At 37.9% G+C, this 19,216-nt stretch overlaps 1 protein-coding gene across 1 annotated transcript in view; it reads left to right on the top strand.

Moving 5' to 3' along the window:
- Nucleotides 1-19,216, top strand: part of ELF1 (E74 like ETS transcription factor 1) — a 108,127-nt gene that overhangs the window by 5,361 nt on the left and 83,550 nt on the right. The gene's annotated exons all lie outside the window — the stretch shown is intronic.

Here is a 19,216-nt window from a genome sequence, read left to right as displayed (position 1 = left end):
AATGAAAACCAGAATGTTGGAAGGTCTGTTCAAAGTAAAGTTTATTTTACAGATCCCCTTGACTCTTCCAGAACATATAGATAGATTTTGGAAGGTTCTGATTGTGCAGGTCTTTGAATTTGGGATAAGGAATTAGCTGGGAGAAGAGATTTCTTGTGTTTTGATGAAATTAATTTGGTAGTAGTGTGCAGGATAAACTGGAGGATGGAAAGATTGTGTCTTCCTATTCCTCTTCTTGCTCTCACTCACCCTTTGGGTCAGGCCTTAACTAGGGTGGTGGCGGGAGAATACAAAGGATCAGATTTTTAAAAAAGGCACATTGAAGGAAAAATTGAAGATGTCAGGAAGTAAGCATTCCTAAAAGAAATAGCGCAGTTAAAAACCATAGACTTTTTTTTTTTTTTTTGCTCCTAGGGTTGGTCAGACAGGAAACTATTATTGCCCACCTGTATGTGCATGTGTCTTTTTGAATACTAAAATTGTACATTAAGTCCAGAGACAAATTTAAGGCTGTCAGACTGCCACCCTGTGGACAGTATGAATTGTGATAAAACTTCATTCATTTGAAATTCACTATTTTAGAGCTGATTATGGTTCTTCCACATCTGTATTTGTGGGTTATGGTAATTGAAAAGTAAAATTAGTTTTCTGAGCTTTTTCAGAGGCTTTTAGAGAAAGGGAGTTTAAAATACAATCAGTTGTTTAAAGTTACAAAGAAATTAAAGAATGCTGTTTAGATACCTCTTTGCTCCAGAAATTTCCTATCAAAGAGTGTGTTTTTTAAAACATTATGGCATGTTGTAAAATAGTCTTTTTTTCTATTGTACTAATTTTTTCATCCTATGTTATAACATGGTAGATTTTGAGAGTTCTGTTTCTTGAGAAATATGTGAAACTCCCCACCCTCCCCCTTTTCTTTGGCTAAGTGAAAGTGACCTTCCCTTCTCATTTTTTGTAGAGTTGGATTTTATTGTTAGAAGTTCTTCGTGCTTTGATGAATTGCCTTAATTGTATTTATGTAAACAATTTGGATTTTGTTCTGTGTTACTTATGTAGAAGGGCAGTCTGCTCACAAATTAAACTGGTGAGCTAGTTTGCATCAAAATGAAATCATGATTGTGAAAGACTTATTTGCTCTCTGCAACTCAGGAAATGGTTCTGTCTAGAACTCTACAAAATAAAACTTTCCCAGCAGAAGAGCTGTTTACAAGCCTAATGTTGTAAATGGCTTGTATTCCCTGAGGTGTCAGGAGGGGTGGAGTGGCCATTTAGCGCTTGAAATTTGTGTTAGCAGTAAAGCAGAATTGAGCTGAAGCAGAATTCTGAGGTCAGCAATTGTGCATGCTTTCTGAATGTGATACCCAGTCTGAGGAGAAGAATGAAGAAGTATCATCTGGACCCCCAGCCCCTTAAAGTTACCTGATACTTCATCTTAGGGACCTTACATTTTGGTAATGAAGAGATTTTCAAATTGAGTGTTAATGATTTAAAAAAATTTTTTTAATGTTATTCATTGTTTAGAGAGACAGAGCGCAAGTCGGGGAGGGGCAGAGAGAGAGGGAGACACAAAATTTGAAGCAGGCTCCAGGCTCCAAGCTGTCAGCACAGAGTCCTATGCAGGGCTCAAACTCATGAGGCCTGAGATCATGACCTGAGCTGAAATTGGACGAAGTTGGATGCTTAACCTACTGAGCCACCCACGTGTCCTGAGTGTTAATGATTTTAAATAATTAAATTTTCTCTGAGTTTTTCTTAAAAGTGTAGCATGACTCGTATAGTATACTTTAAATTGTTTTATTTTATTTAACTTTTTCAAAGTAAGTGTATGGGATTGAGGGTGACCTTTATAAATTTTTTTGCAACATTGTTTAAAAAGTTTATTTTATTCATTTTGAGAGAGAGAGAGAGAGAGAGAGAGAGAGGGAGAGAATCCCAAGCAGGCTCCACGCTGTCAGTAGAGAGCCTGATGTGGGGCTCGAACTCACAGACCGTGAGATCATGACCTGAGCCAAAATCAAGAGTCGGAAGCTTAATCAACTGAACCACCCAGGCACCCCTGCAACATTTATATCTTATATTCTACAGTCGATGTATATATACTTTGTAATTTAAGTCTTCATTTAAGTGAAGAATTACAAATGTTTACCTGGGTTTACAAGGTATATTGCTCAGTAAAAAACAGTGTTGTTAGGTGCGCCTGGGTGGCTCAGTCGGTTGAAAGGTCTGACTTTGGCTCAGGTCATGATCTCACAGTTTGTGGGATCGAACCCCATGGGGGACTCTTTGCTGACAGCTTGGAACCTGGAGACTGCTTTGGATTCTGTGTCTCCCTCTCTCTCTGCCCCTAACCCTCTCACATTCTGTCTCTGTCTCTCTCAAAAATAAATAAATACTTAAAAAAAAATTTTTTTTTTAAAAACAGTGTTATTTAGATATTGTTTAAGGAAAGTAACTTTCAAAATACTTCATGGCTCATTTGCTCCTTTCCTAAATATTGGGACAAAGAGCTAGTAAAGTTAGAGATGGATTTATGTTTTTTAATATTTAGTGGTTTCATCATCATCATCATCGCTTTTAAAACTATAAATGACATTAAATTTCTATCAAAAGCTTTTAGTTGGATATTTAGTCTGAACTTAAGCAACTTTGTTATTGTTCAGTGTCTGCCTTTTTATGCTGGAATGGTGACTATTTCAGGAATAATGTAGATAGCGTTTTCTTTTACTTTTTACATCTGTAAATATAAATGTAAATTTAAGACATTTTCATAAATGTAAATATAAAACCTTTTGTTCTCTGAAAAGTAATTCCAGCCTAGGTTAGTTGAATTTTGTTAAATAACCACTATTTCATAAGTGTGTGTGTGTGCGCGCAAATTTAAAAGTTTATATATGAGTGCAGACCACTCACTATTAAATAAATAACTTCTATTTAAAACTTTTTTTTTTTTTTTTTTTTGCTTTATTTTAGTTCTCTGGGAAGGTACTTAACTAGTGACTTCTACATTCATACAGTCCTTATAGTCTTAAATCTTTATTTGTAGTTTAATCTTTTAATTTAGTTAAAGTTTCTTTTGGACTTAAAATCCCAAGACGAGGATGCATTTCTGGTTTAGGATGTGTTGATATATTGCTTTGTGTGAAGCTTTTTGTTTCCAATTTAATTATATAATTCAAACTTTCAAAATTCTAATGGGATTTGTTTTACTATGACTTTCCTGACATCTCTGTTTATCACTGATACTCCCTTATGTCAAGAAACACAGATGACCCTATTAACTGGGAAGGATGGGGCCTTGCTACTCAATCACCCCCTGAGTAAGGCAGGCAGTCACCCCAGTTGTAAGAGCTGAAGTAGAAAGGAAGAGTGTGACAGAAAGAGATTGCCCTCAGGCAGACTCCTAGCACTGTGGGAAGGTACAGAGGTGCACAGAAGCACGAAGGGGAGATATCCTGATGGAAGGCAGAACATAGGCGTAAGGAATTCAAAATGCCAAGTGGGCAGTTGACATCAGGGAATTTCAGGTATGAGTAGGAATGCCATTTCTTTTTTTGTTTTCCCGTGTTTTTTTGCCATTGCACATGAACCACAATTTTACTGTTCCTTAAAATCCTGCTGTCAAAGACTGTCTCGTTTCTGTTTTCAATACCTTCTAGAATGTCTTAGGTTAGTTTATGGGGAATATTTTAAGGGGGCTTTTTACCACAGGTTTGTAGGAAAAAGAAAGCACATACATTTTGCATAAAAGCAAAACTACATACTCATTAGAATGCCTGCTATTAAAAAAAAAGACAGGAAATAACAAGTTGGAGAGAATGTGGAGAAATTGGAGCTCTAGTGTACTGTTCATAGGAATGTAAAATGGCACAGCTACTTTGGAAAGTTTTATGGTGGTTCCTCGAAAAGTTGGAAATAGAATTACTATATGATCCAGCATTCCCATTTATGGTTATCTGCCCAAAGAATCAAAAGCAGAGTCTCAAAGAGACTCTGTACATCCATGTTCACAGCAACATTATTCACAATAGCTGAAAGATGGAAATTACCTAAGTGTTCTTCAGTGGATAAACGGATAAACAAAATGTGGTATGTACATACAGTAGAATATTTTTCAGTCTTAAAAAGGAAGGAAATTCTGCAATTTGCTACAACGTGGATGAACCTGCAGGACATGCTAAGTGAAATAAACTAGTCACAAAAAGACACATACTGCACGATTCCACTTATTTGTGGTATCAAAGTGTAATCAAAATCATAGAGACAAAGTAGAATGATGATTGCCAGAGGCTGGGGGAAGGGGGAATTGGGATTTGTTTAATGGGTAGAGAGTTTCAGTTTTACAAGATGAAAAGAGTTATGGAGATCAGTTGCACAACAGTGTGAATGTACCTATTGTCACTAAACTGCTCACTTAAAAATAGTTAAGATGGTAAATTTTATGTATATTTTACTGTAGTTTTTTGTAAAGGGAAATTTGAATTTATATTTGGATATGCAGAATGTAAGGTTATAAAAACCTCTGTAATGAGGTTGAAGTTACTAATCTGGTGGATATTCAGGTATTAGGTGCTGAGGACAGAACCATGAGAAGAGCAGACAAGATCCTCAAGAAGCTTACAGTTTAGTGTGGGAGACAGATACCGACTGAACAAGTAAAAAAGTGTGCTTGAGTGTTACACACACACCAGGGAGACAGACCCCTGACAGAGTAGGTGGAAAGGCTATACTGAAAAAGCTTCTCTAAGAAAATGACATTTAAATAGAGACCTGAAGGAAGAGTAAGCAGTGGCTGGGAAAAAGCAGGGAACAAACAGAAAGGGAAGTGAGACTTGAGGGAGTAGCATTTTGCAAATGCTCCAAAGCTGGGAAAGAAAGGGTATCCTTTGGGAGATGAAAGAAGGCCCTGAGGGCTGTGATGTGTGAAAAGTGGTGGGAGGTGACAGTGGCACATATCAGATTATGTAAGGCATTGTAGGCCATGTTAAGGGGTTTGAATATTATCTTATGCAAAGATGACAGACATTGATGAGTTTTAAACCAAAAAGTATGTTGGTGGAATGGAGTGGAAGTAAGGAGAAAACTGTATCTTTTCCTACAATGTGGCTTTTAAATATGAATTACCTACTCAATCTGGTGCTTGAATGTCAGAGGGAGAAATGGTTCATTTGTATTTATTCAGATGATATATTGATTGTCAATGTGGCCTGTTGATGTGGTGACATGTACTTAACAAATTTAAGGGGAATATCAAGGGTAATTGAACAGAGGTGATTTTCACCTTTATACTCTAACTTGGTAGTTGAAACCCTAGAAATGGATGGATTTGCCCAGGGAGAGTGTAGAGAGAGAAGGCGGCTTTCAGTGGAATCTTTAGAACCTCTACTGTTCAGTGGGGAGGTACGTGGAGGCGGGGCAGAGACGACTAAGGGAAAGTAGTCCAGAATTGGGGAAAAACCAGGACAGAACATTTATCAGGTCCAACAAAACAAGTTCTGAAAGCGTTACTTGGGTTTACCTGTCTGGTCATTGACTTTAGTTAGAACAGATTTAGTGGCATGATAGTGGTAGGATTAGATTAAATTAGTGTGAGTCTAAGAATGAGTGGGAAATGAAGAAATGGAATACAGATAAATCTTTGAGCAAGTTTAGCTGTGAAGGGAATAAGAAGGAATGGTAGATAGGTTTGAGGTTGTCAAAATTGGGGTTGGGTTTTTTGTTGTTGTTGTTTGTTTTGTTTTGTTTAGAGAGAGCAAGCACAAGCAGGGGCAGAGAGAGAGAATCCCAAGCAGGCTCCATACCCAGCATGGTTCCTGACACGGCTTGATTCCATGACCCTGCAATCATGACCTGAGCCAAAATCAAGAGTCGGACACTTAACTGACTGAGCCACCCAGGTGTCCCTGTCTTTACCTACATTTAGATACTTGAGATAATTTAAGGCATATCCTTTTTTTTTTTTTAAGGTTTCATCACTTTTCTTATATATTCTCTCAGCTCAACTTTAGCAGAGTCTTGAAGAATGGGGAGAAAGGATAGTGGGAAACAGTAGCAAAAATAAAAGCAGAGAGAGGTTGGTAAGTCCTGGGGACTTATTTCTCTAATTTGTAATTATCTGAATTCTTAATTTGTATAGCAGGTTATACACGCTCATTTTAGTATCTTTAAATTTGGGAAATGTCTGTTGAGGTGGTTCACACTAAATTCTAAAGTTCAAAATAGGACGTTTTTAAAAAGTTTGGGATGTTATACAAATGACATAGGATTCTATAGTGAGAATGGTTTTTAATCCTAGCTTTAAATGAGCACATCATGATTTTTTAGCAACTATGTGTATCCTGTATATTGTTATTTTTTATGATTGGGTGATTCTTCAGATCAGAACTGACTCGGCTGGGGCTATATACTTAATCTAGAGTGGCTTTGCTCACATGGCTGAGGGGCTCTCTGTGTGGCTCTCATACCTTAGTGGTGGCCGGAGGGATCCCAAGCAGCAAGAGAGGTTAAGCTCCCGTGTACCTATACTTGGTAGGCCTGTGCTTGTGTTTTGTTATTATGTCATTGACCAAAGTAAATCACTTGGCCAATTCCATATTTAAAGGATAGAGAAGAGGCAGAGTCATATTTCACACTGAGAAGTCTGAACAGTTTAGTACCTATTACTTCAGTGGTTTACTGTAAGAAATAGAGGTTAGCTACCTGGATATCGAACAGAAAAGGCTCCCTGGCGGTGAGAACAGGCAGTGCATAGACCTGGAGGGGAAGAATGCTTGATATGTTCCTGGGATAGCAAGGAGAGGTCAGTATGATGAGAAGAGAGCAAGCAAGCAGGAAGTAGTAAGAGATACAATCATAGAGGTTGGGGCCAGAGTAGGATCTTATCCTTGAAGTTGTTATGAAGACTTCTATTTTTGCGTGTGAAAAGAAGACCTACAGGAGGGTTTTGAAGCAGGAGAGTGATATAACCTGACTTGTCTTTTTAAATAGGTTACTTCTGGCTGCTGCTTTGAGAGTATGTTGTAGGGAAAGAATAGAAGCAGGAAGACTCTGAAGTGATGCAGATGAGAGCAGAAGGTGGTTTGCAGCGTGAGAGTAGCAATGAAGTTGAATGATTTTCGGATTTTATATATGTTTTGAAGATTGAACCAACAGGATTTTTTCGACAGGTTGGATATGACTAGAGGACTGAAAGAAGAGTCAGTGGCCAAAGTTTTTGGTGTGAGCAGCTAGAAGTGTTGAATCTCTGCCAAGACAACTGGAGACAACTGGGTAGAGTAGGTTTTGGAGGGAAGATCAGGAATTCAGATTTGGATGAGGTAAGTTTGAAAAGTCTATTAGACATTTGAATGGAGTTGTCAAGTTGGATAGAAGAATCTGGAGTTCAAGAGCAAGACCTGGAGATAGAAATTTGAGAACATTGAAATACTGAGAGCGTTGTGTGAGTCCAAGAAATATTTTCTGAAATGATCGTAGATCTAAAATACTTTTAAGTTTTAAAGTTTTCATTTGTACCAGTGATATGGTTTCAAGTAGGGAAGAAGAGCAGCAGAGCAGTTTAGCTACAGCTAAAGTGTATCCTTTGTGATGGTAGTAAAATAAGAGTTTAAAGAAGTCACTAATTGTTCCATGTGTACAGTATTGTGAAATATAAAGCCTGTAGGCTAAGTATCTCATTTGAATATTCCTTTTTACTGAAACAATTACCAGTTTGTTTCTAATTATTTAGAATTAGCTTATTGACAGAAGGTTGTGTAAGTAAAAGCCTGAGAGGGACAGAAGACCAAAAGTTGAGGGAAAGGGCCCTATTTGGATAATCAGTTCTACTCTATCGGGAGTTTTTCTTTTTTCTCTCCTTCTCTCTCCATGCCTCTCTCTCTGTTTAATTGTATTCATTGTCTATTAACACAATGAGATGTTCAGGTGTGAGCATGGGGACTAACCCAGAAACTGTGATTTCTTAACGAATATAAAGTTTACTGTTCTTGCCTTGATCCCCAAATAGGGCTGCCAGACCCAGCCTTAACCAACCTATTCAGAGATATCAGTCCATTCAGGAAAGTGAGGAAAAGGCCTTGCTTTTTGTGTAATTTAGACTTCACAGAAATGACCTGAGAATGGTTTGTTTTGTGTGGAAGAGAAAAAACAGATTTATCATTGAGCCAATATTTAGTTGACTTCCAAATGTTTTCATTCAGCAAATATTTATTACAGAACTATTGTGGGTCAGGAATGCTATCAGGCTAAAATATGTGACCAGTGAGACATGTAAACAAGTGATTTAAAAACAACAACAACAACGATATGTTCTTCACCAGTATTCCAGCAGAGTAGTCAGGAAGAGTTATGAAGGAAATCAGTTCATCTTTAAGTCCCAAAACCTGTCAGAGTGCTTTGTACAACAGTACGTAAATGTTTACGTGAATACATAAACAATGTGATGCATGCATCTATCAGACAATTTTTAAAATACAGAGTGAGGCTCAAAGGGACCAATTCTTTCTTGTAGTGATGGAGAGAGGGGCTTTGCAGATTTACTTGGTGGGGAAGGCCAGCAAATATGGAGGTAGAAAGCATGACATGCTCTGAATTAAGCTCAGCAAAGCTGGATTGTGGGTGTTTGTTGGGAGGTGGAAAGGCCACAAGTGAGGATGCAATAAGGTAGACCAGAGTCAAGATGCAAAAATATCTTATATTAGAATTTATTCTGTGGGCACTAGTAGGCTATTGAAAGTTTTTTGTTTTTTTTTTAATAGGAATATTAAGAGGTAGGATTTATGAGAAATTCCTTTTTTAAAAAGCATCATTCTTGAATTGGGAAATCAAATGTTGATACAATTTTTAAAGGTATAAACATATATACTGGAAGTGAGCATAGCTAATAAGTTATATCATTTATGGTACAATCTTTTATCCCTTTCAGATAACATATATTATCTTAATGTAGGTACAAACTAGACTAGGTAGTTAAACTTACACTGAGGGAATGAAAATATGCAGGATGGCATTGGTTGGTTTCTGGAAGAGAAATAACCTATTTTTGCTTCATGAAATTATTGCAAACCTTACTTTTTCTGGTATTTAATCTTTTTAAACCTATTTTGAAGTGATTCTAGGCTTACAGAAGAATTGCATAAATAGTACAGAGCTTCTCTATGTTCTTCATCCAGCTTCTACTAATGTTAATGTCATACACAATCACATTACAGCTATCAAAACTAAGAAATCAAGGGGCGCCTGAGTGGCTCAGATGGTTGAGCATCCAACTCTTGATTTCGGCTAAGGTCATGATCTGATGGTTGAGAGATCCAGCTAGGAGTCAGAATACTTGCTGAGTGTGGAGCCTGCTTAAGATTCTGTCTCTCCCCCTCTCCATCTGCCCCTCCCCCATGTTTGCTCTCAAAACAAAACCCAGAAACCTAAGAAACTAAGATTGGTAGAATACTATAAACCTTATTAGGATTTTTCATAGTTTTTCTACTGATGTCTTTTTTCTGTTCCAGGATGTGTTGCACTTAGTTGTCTTTGTTTTTTTGAGAGAGGGGGTGCAAGTGAGCGAGGGGTGGGGGGAGAAAGGGGAGAAGCGGGGCTCACCCGAAGTGGGGCTCACGCGAAGCAGGGCTCAAGCTCACCCTATGTGGTACTTGAACTCACTGTGAGATCATGACCTGAGCCGAAGTCAGATGCTTAATGACTGAGCCACCCAGCTGCCCTGCATTTAATTGTTGTGTCTTAATTCTCTCAAATCTCTGATGGTTTCTTGTCTTTTTTTTTTTTTTTTTTTGACTGACATTTTCAGACTATCAGGCAGATATTTTGTAGAATGTCCCTCAGTTTGATTTTGTCTTTTGTCTTCTATTCTCTCATGGTCAGGGACTGGAGTAATGACTTTTTGGACTTTTGGGTTTTAAACAAATTGTTTAATTTTACTTTTTTTTATATTTATTCTTATTTATTTTTGAGAGAGTGAGAGCGTGCACAAGCAGAAGGGCAGAGAGAGAGAGAGAGGGAGGGAAACACAGAATCTGAAGTAGGCTCCAGGCTCTGAGCTGTAAGCACAGAGCCTGATGCAGGGCTCAAACCCCTGAACCTGTGAGATCATGACCTGAGGCAAAGTCAGACACTTAACTGAATGAGCCACCCAGGTGACCCAATTGTTTCATTTTTAAAATTACAGAGTAAAATTGGCCTTTAAAAATTATTTTTTGGGAGCAACATATATCAGGTCTTGTTTTTTTTTTTTTTTTTTAAGTTTATTGATAGAGTGAGTGTGGGGGAGGGTCAGAGAGAGAGAATCTCAAGCAGGCTCTGTGCTCACAGCACCCGGATATAGAGCTCAAACTCATGAGCCATGAGTTCATGACCTGAGCTGAAATCTAGTTAGACACTTAACCTACTGAGCCACCCAGGTGCCCCCCCACCTTTTTTTTTCTTTAAATCAGGATGTAGAACAATTCCATCCCCCCTCAAAACTCCCTCATGCTCTCTCATTATAGTCACATCCTACCCCTAATCAATGCCCCTGCAACCACTGATCAGTTCTCCAACATTATACTTTGATATTTCAGAGAATGTCATATATTTGGAATCCTAGAGTATGTAACCTTTTGACAATAGCTTCTTTGACTCCTCATAATGTTTTTGAGAGTCATCCAAGTTGTGTTTATCAATAGTTCATTCCGTTTTATTGCTGATTATAAATGTACTTCTAGTATGTTATCTCCTCTCCTCCTGTTTTTTGATAAATAATTGAGAACACATCATGTGTCCTCCTGGTATTATAATAAGCAATTTAAGTGAGTTTTTTGGTGAAATAGGGATTAGCATGATCCTTTTTACAGAAGTAAAAACATAGGCACAGAGAGTTTAAATAGCCCTAAGTCATGCAATTAGTTAATAGTGGAGCTGGGACCGAACCCAGGTCACCTACTCTAAAGCCTATGCTTTGGACTACATGGCTAGTTGCTAATGTCGGTTTTTTCATTTCTCGATTTTGACCAGCAGTACAATTAGAAATTGAAGTTCGTGTTCCTTTAACATATCCTAAAGTTCCCCTTTTTTGTTTATATTTAGTTATTTTTATTAAAGAGCAAAAATAATAGAATGTAATTTTTTTTCACATTGGTGGGTTATAATATTTAGGGCTAAGCATTCTGTGATTTAGTCCTAAGCAGAAAGTCATGCCAAGTAAGTCATCAGTCCACAAGCAATTATGAATTAACTTTGAGTTCATCTGTTTATGAGAATTAAAGCCGTAATACTAAGCTTTTTCTTAATCTCTTTGTAAACAGGATCTTTAATTTGTGTTAGATAATAAATATTATATAAAAATAGACAGAGTCTAAATAGTGTAAATCAGGCTATTTTAAAATAAGTTTGCTTTTTTTTTTTAATGTTTATTTTATTTTTGAGACAGAGAGAGACAGAGCATGAGTGGGGGAGGGGCAGAGAGAGAGGGAGACACAGAATCTGAAGCAGGCTCCAAGCTCTGAGCTGTCAGCACAGAGCCCGACACAGGGCTCGAGGCCACAAACAGTGAGATCATGATCTGAACTGAAGTTGGACGCTCAACCGACTGAGTCACCCAGGCACCCCAAGAGGTTTGCTTTCTACCATAATCTTAAACTTTACTAATGGCAAAAGATGTCTTTTTCTTTTCTTTCTCTTTTTAAAGAGCATGGAGGTTTGGGGTATTAGAGACAAGTTTTTTGAACTTGTGCTAAAAGCCCATTTGCTTAAATATTCTCCTGCCATAGGATTAAAAAAAAAAGTTTCCAAAATATTGGTATCGGGTTTCTTGTGTTTTTAAAAATATCTTATTAGTGAACTGACATAAATGTAATTGAATTTTGGGGGTAATTATAAAAATTTCCAGTTATTCTGAATATCTGGTAATTTTATGTATTCAGTTAAGTAAAATTTTGATGAGGAGACTTCTTTATTTTTTTAAATTTATTTATTTATATTTGAGAGAGCAGGAGAGGGGCAGAGAGAGGGAGAGAATCTTAAGCAGACTGTGTGCCAGCGCAGAGCTTGGTGTTGGGCTCCATCCCACGAACGGTGAGATCCTCACCTGAGACAAAATCAAGAGCTGGACGCTCAACCGACTGAGCCACCCGGGCACCCCAGGAGACTTATTTCTTAAATGTAGCCTGGTTGTGATTTTTGTTCTCCAATCTTCAAACTTCTGTCCACAGTCACAGTCGGTCGTACAAGCTGCAGGGTATGGTTCCTGCTCTTGAATGGGTTACCAGTTTATCGATGTATAGATAGACTTGTACAAAATTAACTGCAATACAAAATGGAATGTTCTTGGCAATAGAAATGTCACTGCCTTTCTTTTTTTTTTTTTTTTTTTTTTTTTTTTTTAAACATTTATTTATTTTTGAGACAGAGAGAGACAGAGCATGAACAGGGGAGGGGCAGAGAGAGAGAGGGAGACACAGAATCGGAAGCAAGCTCCAGGCTCTGAGCCATCAGCCCAGAGCCCGACGCGGGGCTCGAACTCACAGACCGTGAGATCGTGACCTGAGCTGAAGTCGGACGCTTAACTGACTGAGCCACCCAGGCGCCCCTGTCACTGCCTTTCTTAAAGAAGCCCTCCTTTCCCCTCTCAAATCTGTTCTTGACTCATTCACAACAGTTTCTCACCTTTCAATCTCTGTTAAATTCCCTGTAATCTGATGTTTTACTTATCTTTTTTTTTTTTTTTTTCTATCATAGCATGAAAACAAAGTTAACAGTGATGTGGGGCGCCTGGGTGGCTCAGTTAGCTAAGCATCTTGACTTCAGCTCAGGTCATGATCTCACAACTCATGGGTTTGAGCCCCGCATCAAGCTCTCTGCTGTCAGTGCAGAACCTGCTTCGATTCCTGTCTCCCTCTCTCTCTGCCCCTCCCCAGCTCATGCTTTCTCTGTCTTAAAAAATAAATTAAAACATCAGAAAAAAAAAATTAACAGTGACGTTCATGTTGCTAAATTCAACTGCCATTTTTTTCTCAGACATCATTTTATTTGATATGTCATCAGCATTTGGCACAGTTGCTCAATCCCTTCTTTTGGAAACACTTTTACTCAAATTCCAGGGTAATACCATATTTGCCTTGTTTTCCTGCGATATTTTTGGATACTCCTTCTCAGCCTTCTCTGCTAACTTTACCTCCTCTCCTCTACCTCTCAATATTGGAGTGTCCCAGAGGTCTGTCGTCCTTACCTTTTCTACGTGTAGCTTTATTATTGTATATATGTTAATGACTACAATTTCTATACCTAGCCCATATCCCTTCCCTTGGCCTTAGGACTATGTCTGCAACTCCAAGGCAATATGTCCAATTTGACATGTCCACTTGGAGAGCTGATGAACATCTCAAACTTAATGAGTTTAAAACTGAGCTCCTGATGTTTCCATACCCCAAACCGTCATCATCTGTAGTCTTTCCTGGCTCAGTTTGGGCAACAGCAGTCTTTCAGTTGCCAGAAATGGAGTTTTGAAGCCTTTCTTTCCCCACCAACTACTTCCGTCCATTCAGAAATTTCATTGGGTATTCCTCAAAAACATCCATAATTGAGTCAGATCTTCCTCTTATGCTGCCTCCTTTGTTTTAGTCATTATCCTCTTTGGATTATTGCATTAGCTTCTCCTCGCTTCCTTCCTTGCCCCTTTGCAGTGTGTTTTCATCACAGCAGTCAAATCTTATGACTCATATGCTGAAAACTCTCCAACTATTAAGTCTCTAAACAGTGAGGCTCTCCACTAGTTCCTAGTACTCTTCTCCTCCTCTTACTCTTTTTATTTTCTCTACTTGACCCACACTGGCCTCCTTGCTTTCCTTAAACGTATCAGTTAAGCTCCCTGTTAGAGTCTTTGCACAGGCTTTCTCTGTCTAGAATGTTCTTTCTTAGATATGTCTACATGGCTAGAAGTCTTTATGCAAAGGTGACATGGCAAAAGTAAATCCTCCCTAGCTAGTCTAAAATGTTCTATTCTCCTCTTTGCTATTGTGTTTTTTTCCTTCTTTGTCCTTATCACTAGCATATGTGTATTTTATCTTTTATTTATAATTGACATCCTCTGTATTTAGTCCATAATGTTTGTCCCTTACTAGAATATAAGTGCCATGTGGGGAGGGATCATTTACCAACAGTGTGTCTCCTTTGTTCACTGCTATGTAGCAAGGGCCTGGAAGAGTGCCTGGCACATAGTAGATGCTCAGTAAATGTTAAATGAGTGGATACCTAGGAGTACCTCAGATCAGTCATGAACTTGACATTGGGCAAGTCAGTTATCTCCTTTCCCGATTTTTATTTTTTTAATTAAAAAAATTTTAATGTTTATTTATTTTTGAGAGAGGGAGAGACAGAGTACAAGTGGGGGGGGGGGGGCAGAGAGAGAGGGAGACACAGAATCTGAAGCAGACTCCAAGCTGTCAGCACAGAGCCTGACACAGGGCTTGGACACACAAACCACAAGATCATCACCTGAGCCAAAGTCAGGCTTAACCAACTGAGCCACCCAGGCACCCCTCCTTTCCTATTTTTAAAATGAGTTTGGATAGGATTGGTAATTTTAGACTTTCTGAAAACAACAAAGACTTAAATGTATGTAGTATCTCAGTTCCTTGAAGATTTTTGTAAGAATTCAACTGTGTAACAAAAGTTTGAAAACCATGGTAGGTAGTCTAGGTTATTTTATTTTGGGGGAATCAAAGTTTGTTAGTTTCTTTTTTTTCAGTCATGAGTTGATAATCACATCACTTCACATAGTGTTTTTTAAAGGAAGATTCTGTGATAGCAGAGTGAAAGGTGAATTGGAAATAGGTAGTTGGTGGTAGGAAAAGGGACAGTTAGGATGTTGTTGCGATATTATTTTTCCTACAGTATGATGCAGTAGCAAAGGAGGATCTTAAGTTTCACTCTAAACTCAATGTAAAAAATAGAGGATTTCCTCTCCACGACATTTAGAAATTATTGAATAGTAAGGGAACAAGCATCTTTTTGAGTGACTGCTGTGTGAAGACCACTAACTACATTAGATAGTAAGGCTGCAGAGCAGTAGAGCAGAGGTGCTCAGAAGCATGGCTTCTACCCACATTATTCAGTCTGTTTCCAACAGTAGGCATGAAGCTCCTTTAGGTAATTCACAGGTAGATCCCTGGTTACAATCCACTGAAGTAAAGGACACATTGTCTTTAACATTGAATTTAAAATTTAATCAAAAGAGATTAAAAGATATATCACATCATGTATAAAAGATACATCTATATGAAATTTGAGATTGCAGTCAGAATATTACCTGGGAGCATCATAAAAAATATAATTGTAAATCAATTCTTGGGTTGTTTTTGACAAGAAGGGAAAGAACAACATCCAAAATAGTACCTACGATGGAATCTTATAACACAGGTAGGTACATGAATTTTGCAGTACCAAATTATGGGCCAAATCATGTCTTTAAAAAATATTTGAATGCGCAGTAAAATCCTGATATGCTATAATTTTCCTTTAATGAACTGTTTTAGAAAAGTTATTTATTCATGTCTCTGAGTTTCTGCTGTGTGTTGGGCCCTGTCTTAATGATAGGAATACATTAGTAAACAAAACCAGCCAAAGCCTGATTCCCTTCTTAAAAAAAATTTTTTTTAATGTTTATTTTTCAGAGACAGAGACAGAGTATAAGTAGGGGAGGAGCAGAGAAAGAGGGAGACACAGAATCCAAAACAGGCTCCAGGCTCTGAGCTATAAGCACAGAGCCTGACAGTGGGCTTGAACTCACTAACCGTGAGATCATGACCTGAGCTGAAGTCAGCATTCGATCCACTGAGCCACCCAGGCGCTGCGATGGCCCCTTTTGACTTTGGTGTGCCTTTTAAAACACACAGATGCTTGTCCAGGAGAATGTTCCTTATGGATATGTCCTACTTAATAATGGGTGCAGAAACAGGAAAGGAGGCCTTGTTTTAACCCACTAGTGATAGATGATAGAGAATTAACTATGTTTGACATTTAAGGTCACATTTGGAAATGCTACATGTTGTTCAGAACCTGGGATTATACTTTGAGAATCCTTTCCCACTGAAATATTTAGAACACTGAATCCCAGTCTTAAAAAAAAAATTTTTTTTTATATTTAAATAGTGGAGACAGGTGCCTGGGGTGCTCAGTTAAGCACCTGACTTTGGCTCAAGTCATGATCTCACAGTTTGTGAATTTGAGCCCTGCCTCAGGCTCTGCACTGACAGTTTGGAGCCTACCTGGGATTCTCTCTCTCTGTCTCTCTCTCTCTCTTTCTCTGTCTCTGCGCCCCTCCCCACTTGTGCTCTCTCTCGCAAAATAACTAAACTTAAAAAAATAAGTAGTAGAGAATAGTGATTTTGGTCATTTATCATTTTAATGATTTGATCTTTGCATGCTTCTTCCATCTCTCCTGTTGGCTCCTGAACAAGGGGACAGATTCAGAGCAAGCCTTTTTTTAAAGCCCAGGTATTCTAGATATGAGCATGAGACTGTTTAATATTTTCAGATACTGGGATTTTTCACATTTGAGTTCAAAGAGAAGCAGTAACAATGAAAGGAAAGAAGAGAGTCCTTGCTTACATTGTAAATTCTTTTTATAAGTTGTATTTTAAAGAAAGAAATTTACAGTGTCCTAACTTTAGCTGCATTCAATTCATTTAATTGACCTAATCTTGCTAAACTAATAGTTCAAATATAAATGCTGAAAATTCCTCCAAGTAGCCATGATAGCTTTCTATTAAGGTATATACTGACTTGATAGAGATCTAATTATAGAAATAGACATCAACTGTATGTACAAGTATAATATATTTGCATCAGAAGCCTAAGATGCCACATTTTATTTATATAAAAGTTTAAAAACTTAACCTTTCTCATCCTGAACTATTTGATACTGATTGCTTCTACTAAGAAGCATAATAATAAGTTAATGTTTATAAAGTGTTTACTTAGTGCTCAGTTCAATATTAATAACTGTATTACACATGAACTAGTTTCTTTTTGAAGTCAGGTTTATTGAGCTATTTTTTATGTACAGTGCAGTTTGCCCTATTTGTACAGTTCTATGATTTTTGACAACATATATAGGTCATAGAACCAATACCACAATCCCTATACAGAATGCTTCCATCACTCCAAACGGTTTTCTTGTTCCCCTTTGTAGTCAGTCTCCTCCCCTCATTCCTAACCCCTGGCAGCCACTGATAGGAATTCTGCCCTTTTTGTTTTGCCTTTTCCAGAACATCGTGTAAGTGGAGTCATATAGTATATATTTTGAGTTTGGCTTATTTCACTCCCTAATGCTTTTAGATTTATCCATGTGGTAGCTGTATTTCGAAAGTTACTGCTAATAACATCCCGTTGTATGGATGTACCACAATGTGTTTAACCGTTCTCCAGTTGATGGACATTTGGGTTTCCAGGATTTGGTAATTCTGAATAAAATTTCTATAAATATTTAAGTAGAAGTTTTTGTTGTTATTTTAAATATTCATTTATTTTTGAGAGAGGGAGAGAGTCTAATGTGGGGCTCAATCCCACCAACTGTGATATCATGACCCGAGCTGAAATCAAGAGTCAGATGCTTAACTGATTGAGCCACTGAGGCACCCCAGTAGAAGGTTTTGTTTTTGTTTTTAATAGACATATATTTTCCTTTCCCTTAGGCATATATTTAGGATTGAGTCTGCTGGATTGTATAATAAGTATATGTTTACAAGAAACTGCTAAATGGTTTTCCAAGTAAGCTGTACCATTTTGCATTCCCAACTTTGCATGTCAAAGTTGAAGTTGCTGTACATCCTCCCTAGCACTTGGTATTTTCAGTTTTTTTTTTGTTTTTTTAAGTTATTCTGTTGATGTGCACGGGTACTGTGGCTTTAATTTGCATTTTCCTGTTGAGTAAGGACGTTGAGATTTTTTGCTGTCTTTCTCTGCCATCTGTATCTCTTTTTGGTGAAATGTCTGTTCAGACCTGTTTGACAATTTTAAAGGCTAGTTTTTCTTATTTTTAAGTTGTAAAAATTTTTTATATTAAGCGTAGTAGTACATTCATTGGTTTTAATGCTCATTATAGTCCTCTGAGGTAGGTGTTATTAGCCTAAATCACAAACAAAAAAGTTAGGCACACTACTGTTAAATATTGCCCAGGATCACACAGCAGATAGGTAGCATAGCTGGGATTTGCACCCAAGCAGAGTGACTCTAGAACCTGTGCTGAACTGTTTGCCAACTTGTTTTTTCTGTGGTGATTGATTTCTTGGGGTTGTGAATATAACCAGGATCTAGTTTCTATAGGTGGTAAAACAATGCTTATAGGGACACCAGCAAAGGGGCAATATATTTGTAGCAGAAACTCTGGAATCTTCTCCCTAGGAATAGCTCAGATATTTGTTGCTATTGAAGAAGGGTACTTATTTTCACTTTATGTCTCTTACTTCTACATACCGGTGGTGAAAAGTACTTCTTTTAAATTACTTTCCACATGTCTGCCATTATCAAGTAATGAGGTGCTTTATATAAATGGATGTTCTCAATAGCAGAAGCTTCTCCTTTTAGGTATCCATACACCATAAAAGATTTCTCTCTCTCTCTCTCTCTCTCTCTCTCTCTCTCTCTCTCTCTCTCTCACACACACACACACACATTTTTCTCACTTTGTCTTTTATAATAATGTTGACTTCAAGGCATTTACTGTTTGGCGATACACTCAAGGAGTGTGTAGAACTTACTGACCTTATATGATGGCTTTAGATGCCAGGACTTTTTTTTTTTTTTTTTTTTTTTCAACGTTTTTTTATTTATTTTGGGACAGAGAGAGACAGAGCATGAACGGGGGAGGGGCAGAGAGAGATGGAGACACAGAATCGGAAACAGGCTCCAGGCTCCGAGCCATCAGCTCAGAGCCCGACGCGGGGCTCGAACTCACAGACCGCGAGATCGTGACCTGGCTGAAGTCGGACGCTTAACCGACTGCGCCACCCAGGCGCCCCAGATGCCAGGACTTTTAAAGTTATATTTATTTGTGATTTTTATAGGTTTTTGTTTTAGTCTTCTCTCACTTTCCACTTTCCACTCTGTCATTTGTTTGTTGTGACATCATCCTTTCACTATTCCCTCTTTCATACCCCTATAACTTAATTTCTAATTAGGTAAAAGATTATCAAATTATTGGGCTTACATGGATATGGTCTAAAATAAATTTCAGCTT

Source organism: Panthera pardus, unplaced genomic scaffold, assembly GCF_024362965.1.
Source record: "Panthera pardus isolate Hobbes unplaced genomic scaffold, ASM2436296v1 HiC_scaffold_1, whole genome shotgun sequence".
NCBI classification, from domain to species: Eukaryota; Metazoa; Chordata; class Mammalia; order Carnivora; family Felidae; genus Panthera; species Panthera pardus.
This window is presented reverse-complemented; position numbering and strand designations above follow the sequence as displayed.